General features: G+C 38.1%; 1 pseudogene; it reads right to left on the minus strand.

The window, feature by feature from the left end:
• Positions 1-23,579: 23,579 nt before the first annotated feature.
• Positions 23,580-24,859, minus strand: LOC129069765 (60S ribosomal protein L4-like; annotated as a pseudogene).
• Positions 24,860-25,868: the final 1,009 nt, after the last annotated feature.

Below are 25,868 nucleotides of genomic sequence, written 5' to 3' on the forward strand. Positions count from 1 at the left end.
ATGCTTATAATTTTGTAATAAAAGATTTTTATGTAATAAAAAGGGGGCATTATTTGTGCTAGACCCTGTATTATTCCACACACAAAAATAAATGCCATAGATAGAAATTACCTACATTATTTATTGCAAGATTATTAATAACTAATAACAGAAAGGTAAAATAAACCTACTAAAAATTAGAAAATTTCAAAGCAAAAATTAAAAGCAAATTGAGAAATTGTTTATAAAATAACATCTAAAGAATGCTGTTTAAATACTGCTCAAAGGCAAATTCATACCCTTAAAAAATATATATATATAAAATAAATGAAATAAACAAATCCAGCATACAATTCGAAGATGTAGAAAATAAATGAAATCAAATTTAGAGATGTGAAAGAAATTAAATATAAAAATATTACAATAGATATTAATGAATTATACAACAAATATTTGTAGAACTAATGATATGGAATAGCAATGCTATGAGAGCAAAAAATAATGAAATAACTAAGGATAAACCACAAATTCATAAAATAACTATGTGAATGGGGAAATAACTATAAATACAAACAATATTAATCTCGTGTGTTGAAGTCTGTTAAAGTAAATTTTAAAATTAAGATGAAGTGGAAATCTTAGGAAAAAAGAAACTGTAAAAGATATAAATATAAATTAATTTTTATGCAAAATTAAAGAACAGAAATTTTCAATGCTATTTCAGAGCAGAGAAACATAATTAATACTTCCACCCTGGTCTGGCTCAGTTGGTTGGAGTGATGTCTCATAAACTGAAAGGTCATGGGTTTGATTCCTGGTCAGGGAACATGCTTACACAGCATATTTGTCCCTGCTTGGGTTGTGTAAGAGAGGCAACTGATCTGTGTTTCTCTCTCACATTAATGTTTCTCTCCTTCTCTCTAAAACCAATAAACATATCCTCAGGTGAGGATAAAAAAAGAATTAATATTTCCAGTTACTTTATGAAATGCTCAAATAATTGCTTATAAAACCTGCCAATTATATAAAAATTTATAGATCAATTTCATTTATATTATTGCTTCAAATATAGTAATCGTTATAAAAATAAACTCTGCAGTACATATACAAACACATGTTTTAATATTAGAAATTTTAATAATGTAATTCTCCATACCAATGAGTTTGAGGGAAAAAACCATATTTCCATATATACTGAAAGAGATTTGATAAAATCCAAAATTTATTTTTGATTAAAACATAATGTTAGATATCAATTATTTTTTTTGCAAGAAAAACTGTGATGTGCTATGTGTTTCAGTTACAATTTATATTTCACTCTACATAAAAAGACAGATATAAGTTAAAAGAGCTTGTGACCCAAAGCCTCTTGAGACTTTATAAAGCTACTGTTAACATTATAAATAAGTTAAATGCCATTTAAAAACCAGCATTACACATAATGAGGGAATGCTAGAAGTTTTCTATTCAAAGAACAATTCAAGAGAGAAAGTCTAATAATATTTAACTTTGTTTATTATGTCTAGCTTATTTTATCAGACAACAAAAATAAGTATAATGCTGTCAAATTTGGGATGGAGGTAAGGTTTTTATAATTTACAGATTATGATTATGTCTATCCAAAACCCAAGAGAATCAACTGAAAAACACTGACATATTATAAAAAAATTAAATAAGGTAGCTGGATAAAAAAACTAAACTACAGAAGTCAGTAGCCTTCCTAAATACAATTACAAAATATAGACATGTCAAAATGTAATGTAAAAGATATTAAATAAAAGAAATATTCCATGTATACAAGTAATTAAAAATAAAATATTGATAATAAGCTTTAAAAATAGTCAATAAAGAAATGTTCACTCAGTATCATTAACCACCAGGGAAAGGCAAATTAAAACTACAATAAGATACCTGTTTTCTTCCACTATGATGGCTAGAATTTAAAAGACTGACGATACCATGGGCTCTGAAGACGTGGAGCAACTAGAAATGTACACTGCTGGTGAGAATTCGATGCTAGAAAACAGTTTGACAATGCCCGCTGAAGTTACACATGCACTTTCAGTAAAATCTAGCACTCCTATTTCTAAAAATAAAAACATATACTCATAGCAGCTTTATTCATAATAACCCCAAACTTGAAACAACTCCAACGGGTAAATGTATTAAAGAATTTTAATACATCTATACTATACAACAATGAAATGGGATGAACTGATGATGCATGCAAGAAAATAGATGGTTTCAAAAATATGCTGAATCAAAGAAGCAACACAAAAAAGATACATGTTGTATGATTTCACATATATGAAACTCGAGAAAAAAACACATCTTCCCTGATCAGTGTGTCTCAGTTGGTTGGGTGTTGTCCCACAAAGCGAAAGGTTGTAGGTTTGATTCACAGTCAGGGCACATGCCTGGGTTTTGGGTTTGGTCCCTGCTCAGAGCAGGTGAGAGAGACAACTAACTGACTGAAGTTTTTCTCTCACATTGATATTTCTCTCCCTCTCTTCCTCTATGTCTTAGAAAGAAAAAACCCTGTTGTGACAGAAAGCATATATGCATTTGGTTGGGGACAGGCATAGGGAGGAAAGGATTGACTGTGATGTGATATGAGGGAAACCTGGGAATGACAGAAATGTTCTATAACTGAATTGTGATTGTTATGTGGTTTTATAAATTTGTCACAATTAATGGAATACACAGTAGAAATCAGTACATTTTATAGTATGTGAACTATACCTTAATAAAGTTGATGAAGAAAACAAGACATATTATAAACTAACAATAATAAAAATTGTAGTACTGATGCATGACTTAAGAGACTAATTAAATAAATTAAATAGAGAGACCAGAAATTTCCTTAAAATACCTGATAATTTAGAATATGATAAAGGTGGCATTACTTATTAGTGGAGAAAATGTGGTAATTCAAATGATAGTGAGATAATAGAGTGGTCATGGGGAGACAATAAAACTTCATGCCTGTTATAAGTTAAATTGTGTCCCCACAAAAGAAATGTTGGTGTCCTAACCTGAATACCTCAGAATGTAACCTTATATGGAAAAAGTGTCATTGCAGACATAATTCATTCAGATGAGGTCTTACTGGAGTAGGGTGGGCCCCTATTCACTATGACTGGTGTCCTTATGAAAAGAAATAGAGACTCAGATGCAAGAAGTCCATGTGGTGATGGATGCAGAGACAGGAATGATGAAACATGAGGCAGGGAATTCTACAAGTTGTTTGCCCCCACCAGAACCTAGGAAAAGGCAAGAAAGGATTCTCCCCAGAGTCTTAGAGGGAGGCTGGTCTTGTTGATATCTTGATTTAGGACTTCTAGCCTTCAGAACGGTGAGAGAACAAATTTTTGTTGTTTAAGTCACACAGTGTTGCTTTTGATGGCTCTAGGAGACTAATACAAAGGCAATTTAACTCTTTATGTAAAAAAATAAAATACTTGCAATATGAATAAGTTCTAGATTCGTTGTACAACATTGTGCCTATAGTTAACAATATTGGACTGTATTATACATTTAAAAATCTATTAAAAGGCAAATCTCATGTGAAGTTTTTTAATCACAGTAAAATAAGCTAACTAAATGATTAAAAAGAAGAAGTAATCGAAATAATAGAAGCTACCAGACATGAAAAGTAAGTTCAAATTGGGGAAGGTATTTTAACTATGTCACAATACTCAAAAAACATAACACATTGCTGTAAAAGACTAAATATTTTAAAAATATTTATATCAAAATAAAATTTAATATATAATATCATAAACCCATTTGTCAAAAGACAGAGGTGCTATTTTTATTTCTTATAGTCACAAACTGGTAAACTGTTTTAAATGTCCCACAGAGATAAACTAGGGAAACTATAAAAATTTAAAAAAAAATTTTTTTTAAAAAAAGACAACATATCTGTTCAAGGCATTGGTAAACTATAAAGGCAGTGAAGAGTTAAAAGGTTAAGGCTGTATTCCTTTGTATATTTTATATATACAATTATGTCCGCCAATAATAGCAGTATTATTTTTATTTTTAATTATTATATTTATATTTATTAATTTGTTTGCTAAGACCTCTCTTGATATCACACCCAGCATTTTAGATGTCATGAATTGCACTCTGATTGGTCTATTGTTTTTTTATAATATAGCACGAAAAAAGATAAAGTACCTAGGGATAAATTTAACCAAAGACACAAAAGACCTGTATGCAGAAAACTATACAACATTGAAAAAAGAAATTAAGGAAGACACAAATAAATGGAAGCATATACCGTGCACATGGATTGGAAGAATTAATATCCTTAAAATGTCCATACTACCAAAAGCAATTTATAGATTCAACGCAATCCCTATTAAGATACCAATGACGTATTTCACAGAAATAGAACAGACATTTCAAAAATTTATATGGAACCATAAACGACCTCGAATAGCCACAGCAATTTTGAGAAAGAAACACAAAGTAGGAGGGATCACAATACCGGACATCAAACTCTACTACAAAGCCACTATACTCAAAACAATCTGGTACTGGCACAAGAACAGACCCATAGACCAGTGGAACAGAATAGAAAGCCCAGAAATAAGCCCAGGTCTCTATGGACATCTAATATTCGACAAAGGGGGCAGAAGCATAAAATGGGGCAATAATAGCCTCTTCAACAAATGGTGTTGGGAGAGCTGGATGGCTACATGCAAAAAATTGAAATTGGATCATCAGCTGACACCATTCACAAAAATAAACTCAAGATGGATCAAAGACTTAAATATAAGTCACAACACCATCAAAGTCCTAGAGGAGAACATTGGCAGGAAACTCTCAGATATCCCACGCAGCAATTTTTTCACTGATATGTCTCCTAAAGCAAGGGACATAAAGGAAAGAATAAACAAGTGGGACCTCATCAAAATAAGAAGCTTCTGCACGGCTAAAGAAAACATCAGCAAAATGAAAAGGGAGCCAACCATTTGGGAAAATATATTTGCTAATGATACATCAGATAGAGATTTGATCTCCAAGATATACAAAGAACTCACTTGACTTTACTCCAAGAAGACAAACGATCCAATCAAAAAATGGGCAAAGGACCTGGGCAGATGCTTTTCTAAGGAGGAGATACAGAGGGCCCAGAGGCATTTGAAAGGATGCTCGGCATCACTAGCCATCAGAGAAATGCAGATCAAAACCACCATGAGGTACCACCTCACACCGGTCAGAATGGCCATCATAAACAGATCCATAAACAACAGGTGCTGGCGGGGCTGTGGAGAAAAGGGAACCCTAGTCCACTGTTGGTGGGAATGCAGACTGGTGCAGCCACTATGGAAAGCAGTGTGGAATTTCCTCAGAAAGCTGAAAATGGAACTGCCTTTTGATCCAGCGATTCCCCTGCTGGGACTATACCCTGAGAACACCAAAACGCCAATACAAAAGAACCTATGCACCCCAATGTTCATAGCAGCACAATTTACAATAGCCAAGTGTTGGAAGCAACCTAAATGCCCATCAGTAGATGATTGGATCAAAAAATGATGGTACATATACACAATGGAATACTACGCAGCAGAAAGGAAAAAAGAACTACTAAACTTCGCGACAGCATGGATGGAACTGGAGAGCATCATGCTAAGCGAAATAAGCCAGGGGGCGAAAGACAAATACCATATGATCTCACCTATAAGCGGAACCTAACCAACAATGCAAAGAAGCAAGGAAAATATGACCAGCAACACTGAAAGGAAAAGAAATCAACAGAGACAAGAGGGAAGGGGGGGGCAGGGAAAGGGAAGGGAAAGGGAAAGTCAAGGAACATATAGCAAGGACTCATGGACAAAACCAAAGGGGAAGAGCTGAGGGAGGGAAGGTGGGAGGGGGCAAGGGAAAGAGGTGGGGGGAAGGCAGAGACAAATGTATTTAAAGAGTAAATAAATTAATTAAAAAAAAAAAAGAACAGTATAGGAAAAAAAATTTTTTTAAAAAAAAAGACAAAATATCTGTTCAAGGCATTGGTAAACTATAAAGGCAGTGAAGAGTTAAAAGGTTAAGGCTGTATTCCTTTGTATATTTTATATATACAATTATGTCCGCCAATAATAGCAGTATTATTTTTATTTTTAATTATTATATTTATATTTATTAATTTGTTTGCTAAGACCTTTCTTGATATCACACCCAGCATTTTAGGTGTCATGAATTGCACTCTGATTGGTCTATTGTTTTTTTATAATACCCTGGAGCTTAAATTTCTCTGTAGTTTGACCTAATTAAATTAAGGCTTCTTTGTAGTAATCATTTTTGAGACAAGTTGTTGAGGTTTGTTAACTTAACCTGAGGGAGGCTATTCTTAGCTTCCCATCTGCCTTGTTCTTTCTAGTAAACTAGCTGCCCTACAGATTAGCTGATGCTCTCATAGAGATACCAGCCTCTTCTTAACACTTAGCATCAGAATCTCCATTGTTTTCATGAGTGCTGTTAGTCTGGAGCTTTCCCACACTCTGTTCCAAATGAAGTTCCCTTGCAGAGAGCTCTGGAGCTAGCTTTTTGTTCTTATAACCTGTTCTTTCTAAGTAAAATTTTTGGGACAGTGTTGTGGAGCTGGGGATGAGGACAGTGGCATTCTTCTCTTGAGTGAAACATATGCTTTATGAGCATGGTGCTGGGTAAAGCAGTGCATTGTTTCTCCATACATGGAACTTTTGCCTCACAATCAAGTTGAGACAAAGGCAAGCAGGGCCCCGTATTCGTAGTGTGCTACACATGATCTAGACCCCTTGACTTACAAGTTGGGCTTGATTGGAGTAAGGGAGCCCTAATCCTCTGGCTATACTCACCTGGAATTTAGCCCCTGCTACTTGAAACTAGAAGGGGTCCAGAAATGCTGGTGATCTGCCTACACGGTAGCCTTTGACTGAGAACTGGTTAGAAAGGTAAATGCATCATCTTGACCAAACCCAACCAGAGTAGTGCTTCCATCATGTTGAGCTGGGAAAGAGGAGAAAGAGAGTGGGTCATGGCTCTAGTACCACAGACTCTCACTGTTCTTAGCCAAAATTTAGTAGACTTTCTAGAATAAATGTTTTTCACTTACCGTATGCTATTAGAACAAAGTCTAAAGACTTTAAATGTATTCTTTTAAATAATTTTTGCTAGTTAACAGTTATTTATTTCAGGAGAGGTTCTGCATAGCTCCTCATACCACCATTTTGGACATTGTCTTCCTCAGAAAGGTCTTTGATCAGACACAAAAATATATAAACCAAGAGAGAAAAGAAAATATACATTTAATTGCCTTAAAATCAAGAAATTATCTTGCCATGGCTGGGGTGGCTCAGTGTATTGAGTGCTGGCCATTGAACTGAAGAGTCACCAGTTCAATCCCTAGTCAGGGCACATGCCTGGGTTGCAGACCAGGTCTCCATTTGGAGGCCTGTGAGAGGCAGTCAGTCGGTGTATCTCTCACACATCAATGTTTCTCTCCCTCTCTTTCTCCCTCACTTTAAAAATAAATAAATAAATAAAATAAAAAGAAATTATCTTAATTGAAAAAAAGTATAACAACTAAAAAATAGAGATCGCATATTAAGAGAAGTTTTTTGAAACAAATGTAGTCAACAAGAACAGGGATGGAGAATATGCGAAGAATTTCCTCCAAATCAATAAGAGAGACCACAATCCAATGGAAGAAAATAAACACTAGACATGAATTTAAAATTTATGGAAGTAGAAACCCAAATGGTCAAAATACTTAGGCAAACATTTAACTTAAGTAATTATCTAGGTAATACAAATTAAAACACAGTAGGGTTTTCACCTCCTCATCGCTAGTATATTTGAAGATATGCATAACCTACAACCAACCATTTTCCCCCTGCATAAATACTACAGAGGTACCCTCCCAGATATGCACAAAGAGGCAGGCAAAATACTTTCAGAGAAGCATATTTTTGCATGTGAAAAAAATGAGAAGCAACCTAGATGTCCATCAATAGGAAAACAGACAGATTGTGGTATATTCATCAAATGTATTTCAATAGAGCAGTGAAAATTAATGAACTATAGCTACATAAATCAACTTTGATGACTCACACAGACACAGCCCTGAGGTAAAAAAAAAGAAAAAGAAAAATTAAAAAAGCATATTTTAGAACCCATATATTTTATATCAAGTTTTAAACCTGTTTAACAATGTTATACCCAGACACAGAAGAATTACTGTAGATAATGTAAAATTATAATAATATACAAAAAATGGCAGGTGCCAAATTCTAGGTAGAAGTCACCTGCAGAGGAAACAGGTTTTGAAAAGGGTACAAAATAGGCATTAACTGTTATGTTCAGTTATACATGTTCCACAAATGCTTATTTTAATATTTTAAAATTAGATTGTATGTCTGCAGTTTCACAAAGTTAACAAGCCAAAATCTGTGAAGGAACAAAATAGAGGCTATGAGCATGGTGGGCTGTGAGCACAAAAAAAAGGAGTAAGGACCCCTCCTAGTCAGTCACAGGAAGCTTCATGGTGAGAGGGTACTTGTGCTGAGTCTTGAAGGATATAAATGAAATGTCTCTTTTAAGAGACAGAAACAGAAGGATTGTTCACAGTAAGATGAGTCTTTTTGTTGCTGCTGTAGTTGGGCCTCCAGGCCAAACAGAAGCAGCTGACTTTTTTTTAGTCAGGGAAATAAAAATAGTTTTTGCATTTTTAAATGGCTGCATTTTTAAATGGCTACATTTAAAATGGTGATATAAATAATTTCTCAGTTTTGCCTCTTCGTCCATAAAGCCTAAAATATTTACTACCTGGCACTTTAAGTTTACATGTTTGTTTCATAGCAATGCTGTGTATATCTTCTTGATCCTGGGAAAGAAACAAAATACACTTTTAGTTATAACACTGATTATGGCCTCAAAGGAGTAAATGCTGTCTTATATTAGTCAGTTGCAAAGGACAGAAACATAACTAAAATTAACTTTAGCAAAATAAGTGAATTATTTATTTATAAATTTGATAGCCCAGAATGATGGCTTCAGGTGCAACATGATCTAGGTGTACAAATGATATAAGAATTTTGTCTGTGTCCCTACCAGAGGTGTCCAAACTTTTGGCATCTCTGGAGCACACTGGATGAAGAAAAGTTGTCTTTGGCCACACATTAAATACACTGCAACACATAATCACAAAAAAATCTCATCATGTTTTAAGTAAATTTACAATTTTGTGTTGGGCTGCATTCATAACTTTCCTGGGCCACAGGCAGCCCACAGGTTGGACACCCCTGAGACTCTGCTTTTCTCTGTGTTGGCTTCGCTCTCGGGCCAGCCCTCCCATTGTGATGGAGGAGATGGCTGAGAGCAGCTCCAGGCTTATAACTGAGCAGCTGGGCATCTGTCATTCACCATCATTTTAGGAAAAGTCTGAGGATGTAGATTTCTTATCCTAGATCAACTGTCCACTCCTGGATGTAAGGGTGGGTATTATAACTCCTTGGAAAATATGTCCCCAAAGCATAAGAGGTAGTTTTCCTAGAGGAAAAATACAAGACAATAAGATACAAGGAGGAAGAATGGATACAAATGTCCCTTAAGCAATTGATGGCAGACACTGTTTTTGTTTACCAACAGCTATTTCATCTTTACTCCCATCCCTGCCTGAAGATCCCAAGGCTGATAAACTGACTCTCCCAGATTGTTGGGTATAATGCATTCTTCTCTACTTTCTATTTAGTCTGTTTACTTGTGGCAGCACCAAATATTTGGATTACCTTTGTTTTGGTTTCAGTACGTACCTTTGAATTCACATTTGCCATCTCCTTGTAACAATAATTTCTTTTCTTTGGTTTGTTAATTAAATTTTTGACAATTCAGCTCCTTGGATATCTCCTCTCCAAATCTTTATTAGACATTAATGGGGCCTTGACTGGTGTGGCTAAGTGGGTTGGGCATTGTCCTGGGGGACCCAAAGGTTGCAGTGTGATTCCTGGTCAGGGCACAGACCTGGGTTGCAAGCCAGGCCCCCAGATAGGGGCATGTGAGAAGCAACCAATCAACATTTCTCTCTTCTTTTTTTCACTCCCATCTATTTAAAAATAAATAAAAAAAATCTTTTTAAAAATTAGTGGGAATTTTAGCAAATGATTAAAACCAACAATTAATTGACATTTGAAACACCTACAAGAAGAGATAAACCTTTGCTTTACCCTATTTTCAACATAATTAAAACATCTTCAGATGGCAATCTACTTCTTTAGCTAGTTTAACTAAAGCCCATTATCCAACTAGGAGTAGAGATGAGAAAAAGAAAGAAGAGGGTGAGGAAGTAATAATATTCTGCCATATTTATAGTGAAAAGCTGGCTAAACACACACTTCCTTACTTCTAGATAATAGAAAAACGTTTAGCCTTAGTTATTATCATCAATGTGCCACCTGATGAGACCACACATAGTCTTTAAGTCATGCTAAGATATCAAGCATGGGCAAAACTTTTAGGTCCTGGTATCTTAGCTTAAAGCAAGAAGTATACTTAAATAAAAAGTTTTGTGGGGAAGAGTAGAAAATGTACACAGAAATGGACTGCCCACACAAACATCTCTGACCTCAAATTTGGAGACAGAGATGTAGGGATTTTTAGAAAACATTCCCCCTTGAACTGAACCAGTCTAAAGTCAGGGCTACAGAACCAATTATTGGACAGACAACTCCGAAGGCCATCTTCCAGCAACCATCTTCCCAGCCCCTGACACAACCACTCCAATCCTCACCTCATACCCACAATGTCTCATAGCCTCTCTCCGTTGCATAAGCTCAGTTATATGTGGGCTATTACTCCATCACTGGCATTGGAACTACTTCCCCACCAATGGGTGTATCTAGTTTCATCCATGCACAATTTTCTAACCAGAAGCTAGTTGTACCAGTACCACCTGTAGTGGCCCCAGACCCAGCAGGTCTTGTACAATTTGGAGTCACTGTTCAAGCAGTCAGGGTCCTGGTGATAGGCCCTTGAGACAGTTATCTCAACAGAACAAGCACAGAGGGACAAATCTCAGTGCAAACCTCAGAAAGCCTAACTCAATCCCTTCTAACTCACTACTATGTACACTGCCACCCGTCCCTCACAATACTGATGCCAGGCTACATCCCCCACACAGCATGACACAGCCAGAAAGGCCTCTGGGTAATCTCTGTGGCAAACTGCCTGGGTTTGAATCCTGCTCTGCTGACCATGAGCGTTGTGGCTGCTATTTCAGCTTGGTTGCTCAGTTTACCCATTTGAAAAAATGGGGCTGTTAATAGGCTCCACAATGATTATGAAATTTCCAAAGCCAGAAAAGAACTGTCAATGATAATGACAAGCTGAGGAGAAATTAAGAAAAGGAAACCTGGCAAGGACCAATAAAAAAGTCGCTACATAGCCCATTGCAGGAAACAGCGTTGAACCTGGGCTAGCTCCCACAAAGCCAGAACCAAACATCTTGACCCTAACTCAGAAACAGAGACAAAATCATGGAGGAGGAAGCACAAGTTCCCAGCCAGAAAATTAGCAAGTTCTATCAGAAGGAAGGAAGGAAGAATGAAGGAAAGAAGGAAGGAAGGAAGAGAGGGAGGGAGGGAGAGAGGGAGGGAAGGGGGGAGAGAGAGAGAGAGAGAAAGAAAGAAAGAAAGAAAGAAAGAAAGAAAGAAAGAAAGAAAAGAAAGAAAAATAAATAAATAAATAAATAAATAAATAAATAAATAAATAAAGCAGAGGTCCCTAACAGGAGCTACTGAGATGCTTCCTGGAGGAAGATGGCAGAATTTTTAGCAGATGTGTCACTTGGTGAAATAATTGCTGGAAACAATGGTGCAAAAGTAGTCTGCTCAGAGTATTATTTATCCATGTCTGTTCCATCTTTCAACTTCAAAGTGCCCACTGCCTCATGGAGCACATCAAAATGTCACCACTGTTGTTAATGACAGTGATCTAAGGCAACACGCACAAGTCAAGTGATTCCTCTAGATAGGCAAAATAATAATGACAATAATTCTCTCATGGAGAAGCAGGACTTGTGTGTGTGCACATCCTGATGCCCCATTTTAATTCACAGATGCGGAGTTGAAGCTGGGGGCATATTTATTCATCTTCAGGAAACACTAGGCTTTAAAGAAGGTGAGTGGAGATGAGATACAGGGGAATAAAGGCAATAAAGACATTATAGGCAGAGAATTCTTTTTATGGTTTTCCCAGTGATTTGTTTCCATATTGATGGAGAGCAGACCTTCTAGTGATATCAGACAAAGCACGGAATCAGTTATGAATAAGAGGACAAAGACTTCCATTGTCTTTTATCTCCACTTCAGCAACCTACTTATCCTACCACACTTTCATTTGACCATTTCTCCTGTAATTCACTGGAGGGAGTGACATTTAGACATCATGGCATCAACCCTCTCCATCCTGGGATTATTGATACCCTACCGATGTGGTTAAGGTAGCTTAATCAAATCAACTGTCTCTTAGACTACTCAGTTGCTTCTTCTTGATATTTTGCTCATGTACCTTTCAAATTTCATGTATCTTCCATGAGTACATCCTACCCTTCTCTTTCAATCTATCTCCAAACTGGCCATAAGAGCTCATTTTGAGAATCTGATAACCATGATGATAAGCTACTTTATATACTTATGATTTCCAACCTGACCTGGGTCCATATTTCTCTGCAATCCATTTCCTCATTTCTGCACAATTGTTTTTCATATTTCTATAGTGGCCTTTCATGAAGTTCAATGTGCATAATAGCTAATTTGGGGTTTATTAAAACTCATATATACGGGCCCATTTCAAGAGAATCTGATTCAGTAAATCTGGAGTGGAGCCTAAAAACATGTAGATCTAACAAGCTTGTAAGTGATTTTAGTGATATTTGTCCATGGGCTGCACTTTCAGTAGCACTAACATAGAGCTCCTGGTATTTAGTAAATTTCCATTATGTAAATGCTTTACAAACCTTGATTCTTTTCTTTATTCACTTTAGGAGACCTCTTCTACTTCGTAACAACAACAAAAATTACGGCAAAATACAAACTCTTTTAATGTTTTGCCACCTTCAACTTATGTGTTTACCTAACTCCAATCCTTCCCTTCATGAGTGGAAGGAATAAGTATTGACTTCACACCAGCTTATTGAAGTAGGTGGGACAATGGGAGGTTAACAGATGAATGCCTGGGTCTGGCCTTCAGATGACTTATTCTATCACCTTCCCTTAGCTTTATGATGAAATAGATGTAGGAAAGGTTAGGGATGTTCTCTTAGTTGGCCCCAAAACTCTAACACAGATCACCATTTTTCTCTTGACTCTAGAAAATGGGTATATGCCATACAAATGGAATAGCAGCAAGAAGAAGGATTTCAGAGCCAGGTAGACCTGACCTTATGTACAAGTTCTATCACTGTCTACCTGCATGGCCTTTGGAAATTACCTTGACCCTCTTCTCTTACAAGCAGTTTTACTGATTAATGTAGATATGAATATTTGATCACAAGTTTAGCAGTGCAAGAAATATAGCTTCCTTTATTTTTCTCTAATGTTTAAAGCCCCCATTCATCTAACAAACAAATAATCAATCTCAATCATTTTAAGGGATTTTCTTTTCCCAAGCTCTTTGTTGTTCTTGGGGACATAACAATTCTGTATTTTGGGCCAAGGATTTCTAATCCTTGGTTAGTCATGATCCATCCATATTGACATCTGCTGAGATGCAATTTCCATCTAGTGTTTTGTTGTCAATTCATGCAGGTTACCCTCTGAGTTATGCCTCATTCCTGATCCCAAGGCCTTGCTAGGATTTACCTTTACCTGACCTAGTGTCATGCCCTTCCTGGGTATACTGAAGCCAGTCTGCTGATTCCTGCCTTAATCAGGCTCTAAAGACTTGAAGCTTGAAGGGATCCCTATGGTCATGTCATTCTCAGCTTTAATTTGCCTTCTGCTCTTACATCTTGCTAAGACTTGAACTCTGTGAGGTTGCCTATGGCTCATCACCCTGGACACACCAGGATGCCCTTTGTACCTTAGGCCTTCCTTCTTTCCAGGGTTCTACCTGAGAATCAGAGACACAACCCTCTTGGTGTTCAAGTTCTCTAAAGCTATTTACTTTTGAAAATTAAAATCTTATGCTCTTTAAAATCAAAAGCCTTTTTCTTCTACTTTCTTTTATAACAGCCATTCTATGAGTCTATGAGTCAATGGGTGCCACATGTGAAAAGGCCAATGGATACAAAGAAATTACAGGAAAAATGTCAGTTAATTTTTCAAAACAACTACATGCAAAGTGAGATGAGATTATTTTTAGGTTTACTATGAGAATTCAATGCCATCACACAGGTTAAGTTTGTGGCAGTCTCTCATTTGAAACAGATATTAGGTAAATATTAGTTCTATTCCTTTAGTTTCTCCTATATTTCTGACCATTTGTCTTTTCCTCAATGGCTTCTCTGCCCCTGTCTTTCCTTTAAAATTTAGTTGTTCTTTACTTGTCATATATTTCTCTCTCAAAATGTCCTACCTTTTATAAACCTGCTGAACACCCACAAACACCTCACTCTCATCTTGTCCAGAACATCACCCAGTGTTATCTCCCCAAATTTCTCATCTTCTTAGATTTTCTTTGGCCATTCTATGACACTACTCTATTTTTAATAGCTACATGTGATTATGTCATTACCCCAACTTAAGCATTTACAATGGTGCTTCATTCCTTATAAGTAATGATACTTAAAGATATTGGCTATCTAGTGTCAATCTTCAATCCTCAATTTTCTTCTTTCTCCTTTGCCCTTCACCCTCATCCCAAATCATAGGTTTATTTTTATAACACCTCTGCTCAGAACAAACATTATAAAAATAAACTTGAGGGATGACCAATTGTGATGTGACACAAGAACTTCATTACTACTAAAAAATTACTTCAATCTTTTCCTTTCCCTCCTTCAGTTGACCCCTTCTACTTGGCAACAACAAAAATTGCATAAAATATAAATTATTTTCACTTTCTTAGAAGTTACTTTCTTGTATAACAGTATATATTATATAGAGTAGTGAATTCCAATAATAGTATCATGTTCATAATAGAAAAAATAAGAAAAAGAAAAGAGGAAAAAAAAAAGCTTTATCCACATTGTCATGGTATTTACTGCATAGTCCAGTTCCTGGAACATAGTAGATTCTCAGTAAACATTCCCGAGTAATGAATGCACCTGTGGAGGTGTTGCTGCTGCTGTTCTCCTCTCCACCTGTCTGGGACCCTCTTGAGGACTGCCTTTTCCTACACAAGCTACTTTGTTTTCTGCTTGGCACTGTCATACTCATTTTCAAGCTTAGCTAAAATTATCAGCTCCTCTGTGAAGCCTTTCTTGACACTGTAGATCAACTTTCCCTTCCTATAGAAATTAACTGTTCCCTTCTTTCCTTCTTTGTACTTCCACACTATTTGCTGAATGCAGTTCCAAAAGCTTTAGCATTACTGACTCCTTATTTGGTATATGTACTACACCTTATTCTCCAATTACAAAGTGAACTCCTTGAGAAGCCTGTTTTCTTCTTTGAATTCTAGCATCATCATGCATAGCAGACATTCTGTGAATTTTTGTTTGGTTTCATTGTGTTCTCAACTTGAAGGTCAGAAGATTAAGAACTGTCAGCTCAACCACACATACTGAACAAATATGTCTGGGTTTTATTTTCAAGCAAAAAAATAACAGTTTGTCTTTCTGGGATGTTAGAATCATCTTTACCTAATAATACTTCCTTTCTCCTGTTGGTTCATCTGGCTTACACGTAGACAAGTTCTAGGTCCTTGTTCCCCAGGAGCTCCTGAGGAGACAGCAGAGTATAAATACAAGGTTTTCTTTGCCTCCAAAACTTCCAATGCTTCAGTAAACAAACATGCACTTGAAGACTTTCTACCCAAACCAAAGCAGTGATGGAGAGCAAGTAGCAGGAGTATGGGAGATGAGTCAAGGAAGGTCTAGGGAATCTCATCCTTGTGGCACACAGAGCTGGAGAATACAGTGGGGTGCCCTTTCTGTAGCTTTTCCCAATCTCTCCGTATTTGGTTACAGTGTGCTGTAGTTATTGAGACACAACACTTGCTCCCTATCCCAACTAATGGCTAAAATATACAGTCCAATTTTTGAAGTTAGACACATTTCCCTAACTTTTCACACAAGCTTTTGATAAAGACAAACACTTCCCACTGGAAAATATTCTACTTTTATCTAGGGTTCATTTCTTTGAATTCACTGCCAACCTATGGTTTCCATTTATATCATTTAAGACACTTCAGAAATTCTTACAATCTATTTCTCAGTTTCAATCTTATTTACACTAAGACTCAACTAAAAAATTGTCCTAGCAACCCTGAGGTACCCTAGCCCCCAAAAGAACACTACTTACAGTCCAACTAATTATTAAAGCCACATCTTTCTGGATTTAAGATTTTCTAATGGACAGCTAGAAGCTTGGCTATCACTTCACACCTGCCATAGAGTCAATCAGTTGGAGGAAATAATATTTTTATGTCAATCAAGTAACCCTTGGGGAGGTTGTAACCTGTTATGATGCATTATCCTTTGATCACTGTTACTTAAAGTCTTCAGCCTTAAAGAGCATGTGCCAGAAATAATTAGAAGCTAATCTTGATTGTATTCACATATAAATGAAGCATTTAGCATGAGAGTGTTTATACTGTCTGGGCAAGAAATCTGGAGAGTCCATCTTCCCTGGTGCCACCATCAGCATTGCCATTAATCAAATATAGTGGATTGAGATTCAAAGCTATTGCCCTAATGCTGCAAATATTTAACACCAATGTGATTACTATTATCCTGTATTAATGTCCTGCTACTAGTGTTAACAAGGCCAGTATAGCAAACTGACTAATTCTCAATGCCCCTAGCATCCTGTGGTGAAAGAGATAGATTTTCCAGGAAACAACCATTGTGGAATACAGCAATATATAGGGCTGAGGCTGGCCTTACACATTTTAGTGGTTACAAAAACGTCTCCCCCTACCCCTTGTGAGTTACAGCGCACCAAGGTATGACACTGAATCACCTTATCTCTCCCAGTAACTGCTCTGTTGTGCCTGGCTCAAGGGCATTCATCCGAATGACACCAACCTCAAAATCGAAATTTGGGCTCTAAATCTTGAGCATGGGATATTTTTCTTTATGGCCAGATTTCAGAGAGCCCCATAGAAGAGAGAGAATCACCAACACACACCTGGCTTGCACTTGTTCACAACTCATCTTGGCCATTGCAACATCCTGTCCTTAGAATGACCTTACAGAAAAGAAGAGCTAACGGGAATAGCTACAAAAATGAGAATGACTGAGGAGTAAATAAAACAACAGGAAGGCAAGCAGGGACTGTGGTGCCCAGACTGAACCAGAATAAAACAAATTCATTATACTGTAAATTGCTCATACTATATAGGAGTCTATTACCAGGAGTTTGTGAGAGCTGGGGAGGGGGGGTAGATTCCTACTATATTCAGAGCCCATCGATCACTCCAAAATCCCCAGAGCCAGAGAAATCTAACTCCTGATGGATTGTTTATGGTTGTAGAGGGTGAGTAGAGAGTAGGTAAATTAAACCCCCAGATAGCCCTATCCGTGGTGTGAAGTACATTATAGGTCTTTCTCCTGCAATTGGGCTGTGAACACTTGAGGATAATTTGCCATCCTGAAGGCCCAGCACAGGGTCAGCCAGGTGGCTAGTACTCAGTATATTCCTGTTGACTTCAAGAAGATTGTCCTGAAGTGTTAAAGCACTTTGCACATAGTAAACATTCAATAAATATCAGTGATTCTGTAGCTGCACAATCACTTTCTCCATTTAAGCTCCCTACCCCCACCATGGATGTATAATCCACATTACAAGATATACAAACCTTCCTTTTCTCACATCATTGCTTCATTCATCATTCATTCATCCATGCATTCATTCATTTAACAAATAACAATAGAGCAATTATGTGCTAGACATTATCAATCACATGTTCTGGAGTTTGGTAATAGCTTTGACATCAGATGGATCTGGGTTCAAATCCTGGCTCTGTGATACTGAGTAAGTTCCTTAATATTTCTGAGCTTCAGTCTCCTCATCTACAAAGTGAGCATAATAATAATACCCTTCTTGGATTATTGTGAGTGTTAAAATAGCTTGAATACAATAAGGTATTTAGCAGAGCTTAACATATGGTAAACTCCATAAATGTAGTGGCTTCAAAGCTCCACTTAAATCCAGACAACACTGTGACCCTACCCTAACTTACACAGCTCTTGTTATTTTTGTCTTTCCCTGAGCTTAATTAGTACTTGTTATCTGTTCTATCAAGTTCAGCTCTTGACTTTGTAATTGACTTGCTAATCTTTCATCCTTGGCCTATAATTCCACCAGTCTTTACCTTTGGCTTGTCTCATTGAGAAACACTATTGAAAAGGAGCCCAGCATATGAGAAATCTATGTGTTGGGAACTGAATCCATGAGAATCTCAGTGCAGGAAAAAGCTCATCTTCACAAAGGAAGAGTGAGGCTTGAGGGAAGATGAATAGAATCATTGTAGAAAAAAGCAGGATGAGGGACAGAAAGAAGAATGGATGAGTATTTGATGGATACCTCAGAGGCAGCTGGGCATATTCTGTAGTATACGAAGTCCCCTGGGGCAATAGGGATTCCATGGGGGAAGTTGTATGAGGATGGTTGTTCACAATATCTGAAGGGGAAACAAGAGAGTTCTCATGTAAATTATGGGGCAATCAACATAGTGGGGGTGGGTTTTTAATAGTCAAGTTAACCCTATTTCCCCATCTTTGATCTTTAACTCTTGTTGACTGTAAGCAACTTAGGTTCATTCGTAGTCTCAGTGTTAGTCCCACAGTGACTTTACCTCTGCACCTTTGAATGTCCAGTCATCATCTGGGATCCAAGAACATAATTTTAAAGAATAGAATAAAAAATAGCTAAGAGGTGAGAAAGAGGCAGAATGGTCCCTGAATCTCAATGCTCCTACTTTTAAAGTGGGATTCTTAACTTTCTGAAATTGTGAGCAAAGTTTTATGAATGTGTGTTTATGGGGTTATTTTTTACAAAAGAGGGGGTCAGTAGATTTCATAAGATACTCAAAGAGGACTGCAAATTGTTCCCGCCCTGCTTTGCTCAGAGGAATGACATGGGGGAGTTCATGCTCCCTTGACATCCACTGAACATTCTCAAGGGTGGCCACAAAGGGCAGTAGAAGAGGATAGAGAATGTACTGACAGATTTCCCTCCTGCCTTCCCACTTCAGTAGGCACAGTTATTTTTTCACAGAGAAGTAATTTTACTCCATTAAAAAGTTAGAAAAGTAAACATGAAAAATTAAGAGTAAGATTATTTAGCTGAATTAGTCTTTTACCTCTTATACCCACTTTCATCATTGTAGCAAGGCATCTTGTAACAGGGTGACCAGTGTTTACAGGGTGTTTGTGGCTTCAGCCCTGGACTGGAACACACAACATACTTTACCCTTTTTTGGTTTTCCATTTCTATTTTTTCTGTTTCTGTTCTTACTATGTCCATATTTTTTCATTTATTTCATTTTTGGCAGCCATCTTGACTCTTCTCAAGCATGGCTCTATTTTCTCCACACAAGCTATGCTATTCTGGATCTCCTTAGCTAACAGCTCTTTTATTTCAGTCCAGTCCCAGATCTCTTCAGGTCTGACTCCTATCATACAGGTGGACTGTTCACTCAACCCACTTGGACCCTGGGCCCTTTAGGCTGATTTGAATATCCACCATGCTTTAGAATATTTAACCACTTCATAGATAGAGGCCCTTCAAACTCCATACCCCTTCATGTCTTCTGAAACCCAGAGGGTATTTAAATCATTGACCACCCAAAGACCAACCCACAATTGCAGCTCATCATAGGGCTCAACTGCCTGCAATGCTTCATTCCTCAAATTTGAAGACAGAAAATGAAAAAAGTCTACATTCACAACAACAGGAAAATGGTCAAATACACTATGGTATAGTCATTCTATGTAACAGTATGTGGACAATCTAACTGATACTTGTGAAAGATATTTATGATTAAACCCTAAATGGGAAAAGTTTAGTTATACAAAAACTTCCTGTGAAGTGATGATTCAAATGCAAATTATTTGAGATGTTGCAGATCTTTACAATTCTCCTGGTTATACGCGATGGTTATAAGACAGCAGCTGCAGCAGGCACACAGTGAGCAGATGCTTCCCCAGAAATCCCGTGGAACAGTTGTGCTTGTTTCCCACTTAGCAGCACTTTGACCAGGCCTGGCTGAAAAGTAGATAAGAAAAGAAGTTTGTAAATGGGGACTGAGTCCACCAGTCAATGAGTGTTCCAGCTGGTGACTGAAAAGTTACCCTGTCTAACTTCTGGGCTTGAAGTAGTCTACCACAGTAACCAATGATTTAGTAAGACCAGAATATAAAGAGAAATTGTTTTCATTCCTTCCTTTCTTCCTCCTTTCCTTCCTTCCCTTCTTCTCTTCTTTGTATTGTAAGACCTAAATTTTCAAGTGCTACATTGACAGCTTTGAGTCTCACAGGTCCCTAAGGACCTAGCTGTGGGTTCTCCTGTTCTTGCCCAAACATCCCCTCTCCTTGCAGCTGGGTCAGCTGCACCCTGCCTGGTCTTCAACCTCATGAGTTTCACTCCCTGTCAGATTGTGTAATTATTTTAGAAAGTCAATCACATCCTTTCATGTGATCTCAGGGTCTCCTCAACCCCTGCCGGTTTACTCCCATGTGAAATTTCCGCATGGTCCTTTCTGCAGGGCCAGAGGTATCCTCCTCCCCTGGGCTGTATTTATGGCTAATAAACTGTTGCCTATTTCATCTGTCTGGAATCTTCTGTTTCATGACCATCTACTATATAAGGTGGTGGATCCCTCCCATACCAACATAGTGAGTAGGAAATGATCAAAATATCCTTCAATCTTCCTTCCTTCCTTCCAAGCCCATGTCCCAGGCACTTCTCTAGATACTGACATTACATCACTAAACAAGACATACTTAAGTATTGCCCCGAGGTGGCTTACCACCTAGGCACAAAGGTACATGTCTCTATTGTGTTTGCTTCTCCAAGTATTGGAATAGAGTGCTGTGAGGATACATGACATGAACAAGAAAGCTAGAGTGGAGTATGTGTGTGACTGTGTGTGTACACCTACAAGAGAGAAGTCTGTGGTGAGAGAGCGTTATCCTGGAAGGATTAGATAGTGAGAGAAGAGATTTTTGTTTGATGTGATTGCAGCTAAGAGTTTGAGGAGGTGAAAACATTGTAGAAGGGGGCACTACAAAACAAAACAAAACAAAACAAAACTGGTTGAGAGAAGCCAGAGAGGGACATAGAGGCCAAATCATGGAAGGCCGTCTCAAGAGAGTGAAGTTCAGACTTCAATGGGCGAGTACTGGAATTCTGCTTTCAGCATGAATACATCAATGGACATTTGCTTTTGGAAAGATCCCTGTGGCTTCAGTGTGGAGAGTGAGAAGGTACCACATGGGGAACAGAAAAAAAAATCAAGGAGGCTGTGGCATTGATCTAGGCAGAAAAACATCACACCTGAGCCCTCAACATGGCAAAGCTATGAGAGATGTGGAAGGAGTGTCTATGAAGCCATGGGCCAATAGATGGAGAGTAATGTGTGGCTTCTAAGTGACTTCACACTTGAGGGTTTGTGTGCCTACCATCCTTATAAGGGGCAGGGAAGTAAAAGTTATCTGCTCATCTAGGACAATGGTTCAATTGTCTGTCTATATCATAATTTTCTGCATCTCCAAGTGAAAGAAAATATAACTCGAGTGGCTTACATAAATCTGAACCTATTTCTTACAGGAAGAGGTGGTTGACTCAAAGATGTCAGAGCACATACAACTGTGATGTGGCCCTCACTGTCACAAGATGAATGCTGTATCTCCATCCATTATGCACTTGAGGCAGTAGAAAGAGTAAGTGGGAAAGGCTGCACTATCATGATGTGTCCTTGTATCAGGAAAGAGAAATATTTTATAAATGCCCTCTCCCAGAAGACTTCTGCCTATTCCTCATGGGCACTGGCTGCACCTACCTGCATGGAAGCTGGGATGGCAAGTATTGCTTTTCTGGACTCTACAGAAGGAGGCAGAAAGGGAGAAGGGGGCTGAGAATGGCCCTTCAGCATCCAATCAACAGTGCTTGTCACAAGTGCATTATAAGCATAGGTTATATTTGAGGGGGCAGGGGAAGCTGTGAGGGAAAAGCACGTAGCAGAGGTCAGTCACAGTCACGAATTTTATGAAAGGTTTGCTGGGAAACTACTTTTAAGAAAATATATATGGTGACTATGATTCCCCTGACAGCACGACTGAGTGATTTGCAATATAGTTGCAATTCATGGCCCTCATTCCAAGAACTGTCATTTGCTCTCATGTCAGACACTTGAGTTGTTTCAAAATCACCAGGCTGGCCCACTATTAAATTACATACCCTTGCACACACAGAGATGTTTTAGAAGCCCCCAGTGCATGGTGAGAAGTGTGCTTGCTCTTCTGATAGCTGTGGCATCAACATTATTGATTTGTTTGGGCAAATGCTTCTTTGCAAGACTGGAACTCCAGGAAGATTAAAACTGCCCTCTGCTCCAGGTCTCTTGCCGAATGTCTGGAGTCTAAACTCCTTTAATGCTGTTTTACACCCATGATATTGTTTGATGCTCATGGCAATCCTGCAAAACAGGCTCTGCTCAGCATCTTAGAAGACAAAACTGACCTAAAGAAATGAAATAACTTGCTTATGATCACCCAATAGAGCATGGGGGTCAGCAGCCACACTTCTCTAAAGGAAGACTTCTGGGTTCAAATCCCAGCTCCTTCTAAAGCTGGATGATTCAAAGGACTTTCAGGGCAGAAGCAAAGTCAAGCCACAGAGAAATAAAGGAAGGGCAGCATTGATAAACTGAACTATAATTCTAGTTTAGGAAAACCTGGAAAGAAGCTGTTCTGTATATATATAGGTGCTAATAAAAAACAACCCAAAATTGAGTCCCATAGAACCCCAATTATTTTATTATGCTCATGGATCCTGTGATTTAAGAACTCAGACAGATCGTAGAGGGGATGGTTTGTCTGCTCCATGATTTCTGGTGTCTCAGCCGGGAAGATTTAAATGGCTGTGGGTTATTCCATGGCTGAGGGCTGGAATTGTTTCAGGACTTTCACTCACATGTCTGGCTCATGGGCTGAGATGACTTCAAAGCTGGACTCAGATGGGAATATTGATGTAAACATCTATGCTTGTCTTCTCCATGTGGCTTGGGATTCCTCACAACATGGCAGCCTCAGGGCAATTGGACATTTTTATATGGCTACTCAGAGTTCTTTAAAAAGATTGTGTTCCATTAAACAAGGCACAAACTGAGTGGCCCTTTGTAAGCACACACTGTCACTTTTCCATGCTTTTCACTGCCTTTGATTAGGTTTTTATTCAAAATTAGCTGTACACAGTGATTTGACTTCTGTGGAATAAATAAGTTTAAGTTTATGCCACAGGTGTGTTTTCTTCTCTGGTGGGTTTCTTTCCTAGGCTTCTTCTCAGCTGCTGGTTTCTTGGTAGCTGCAGCCTTTTCTTGCACCAAAGGCTTCTTCTGCTTTGTAGTGCCAACAGCCTTCTTTCCTTCTTTCCCTACCACAGGCTTAATGCTTGGAACTCTTTTTTCATCTGATTTGGCTTCTAGGGCTGCTGCTGCTCTATCCACCAGGAGCCTGTGATTCTTGGCCTGGAAAAGAATGGTGTTCTGGTGTATGGTTTTTGCATATGGGTTTAACTTCAACATGATTCTCAAGTTTTTCAGTCGACTCTTCTTCAGGACTCTGCTGTGAATCTTCTTGTGTGGTTCTCAGAGGGCTTTTTGGATCTCTGGGCTTTTCAAGATTCTGCTAAGGTCTCTGTTGCACATGACATATATGTAAAGATTATAGTTACTCTTGAGGGAGGTGGCTTTATGACAGGTGCCATATAGATCATCTAACTTGTGGAAAGCTCTTTCAGTTCCAATGCAGAAACCACCTACATGACCACCAGAAACAGGTTTCAGAATGTTCAGTTTGCTTACATGAAGCAGATAATTCCAGGGATGTCTCTGAAGGCTTTGATGATACCATTGTCCTCATTATAGATGATTCAAGGTCCCCTGCACTGGATATCATGATGGCTTCTCATTTTGCCCTTGCAGCTCTCATTCATTGAAAGGCAAGACGCATAGACCTTTTTGATATCATTTCAGGCCTTAAGTTTCTTAAGAAACAAAACAGCCTCCTTGGTTTTCTTGTAGCCTTTCAACTTTATCTTCAACCACCAAAGGACATTCAGGAACTCCTTCAATAAATGACCTTTAGACATGACCCGTGCTAGTAAGATTGAGGCAGGCAGGGCAGAGAAGATGGCATATTGATTATGTGTTGTGTTCACTCTGCACTGCCAATGATGCCAGGTTTTTGTTGGTGGAAACATAAGACCTCCTCAACACATTTTCCAAAAGCACCCTGGTCAGACCGATCAGTCTCATCACCTTGAATCCTGGGAATTTGGGCCACAGCTCTGTCAGCACCCCAAGATTCAGCACTGGTTAGGTGACCTGGCAAGTCCCTGACAGCATAGAGCTGTCTATCATTTTTGTGCAAGTTAGTATGAAAGAAGTTCATAATATGTGGTCAAATAGGAGCCTGGAACACAATAAGCAAAGTGACCTTTTTGCCAGAGGAGTCCCCTTTTCTGGAGCACATTGGTATCAGTGGACGAGCACAGACCATGGTTTGAAGAGGAGAACTCCTCTCAACCAGGTGCCTTCCACAGGAAAGGGCCACATAGTGTCACATCACCACATTCTCTTCATTGAAGTAGTCTCAAATCCACCTAGATTCAGGAGCAGAAGATTCCACTTAATGAAAAGTGTTCAGAATATTTGCAGTCATATTTTAAAACCAGTGCAGAAACCAACCTATTGAATATATTTGTGACCTTAACTTTCTTTTCTGAAAGTTTTAACCTCTAAATCTATTTATCTGGCATTAATACCATCACTTGTTAACTGTGTGAGCATGATATCTTACCTGGAGTCTCTGAACCCAGTTTTCATGTCTTTAAAATGCCTTTAAAATAGAATACCTCATTTATTATACCTTATAATAATAAATACCTACCTCACTGGGCTTCTGTGAGAAGGAAATGAGGCAATCTATGCAAAGTGCTTAAAAGAACCTGTTCCACATTTACTCAACACATATATCCAGTAATGTGCCAAGCTTTGTTCTAAGTGTTTCATAGAGATTGTCTCATTTAATCCTCATTTAGCCCTACAACATAGACAGTGTTATTATCCCTAGTCTAAGGATGAGAAAACAGAAATGCAGAGAGGGCAGTGACTTGCCCATGGTCACATAGCACATACATGGAAGACCCAGACTTGAACAGAATAATCTGGCTCTTGAGTCCATACTTTCAATCACACTGATGTGTGGCCTTTGGTAGATAGTATAGATGTGAAAATACACATGCATATATAATTTCTTGAGCATCTGCAAGTAGCAGTGTGAACCCAAGATTTGGTTTGTGCAAAGACTGTTCGTCTAGACAGGGGTCTGCCAATTATGACTGTGGTCCAAGTAGGGACACTGCCACTCATTGTATATTACCCATGGCTACTTTCATGCCACACTAGCAGAACTGAATAGTTGTGACAGACTATTATGTCCTGCAAAGCTGAAATGTTTATTATCTGGCTTTTTACAGAAGAAAAGTTGGCTAATCCTGTTTTAGATCTTATTTGCA

Source organism: Pteronotus mesoamericanus, unplaced genomic scaffold, assembly GCF_021234165.1.
Source record: "Pteronotus mesoamericanus isolate MK-2021 breed Mesoamerican mustached bat unplaced genomic scaffold, CSHL_Meso_final contig_24, whole genome shotgun sequence".
NCBI lineage: Eukaryota > Metazoa > Chordata > Mammalia > Chiroptera > Mormoopidae > Pteronotus > Pteronotus mesoamericanus.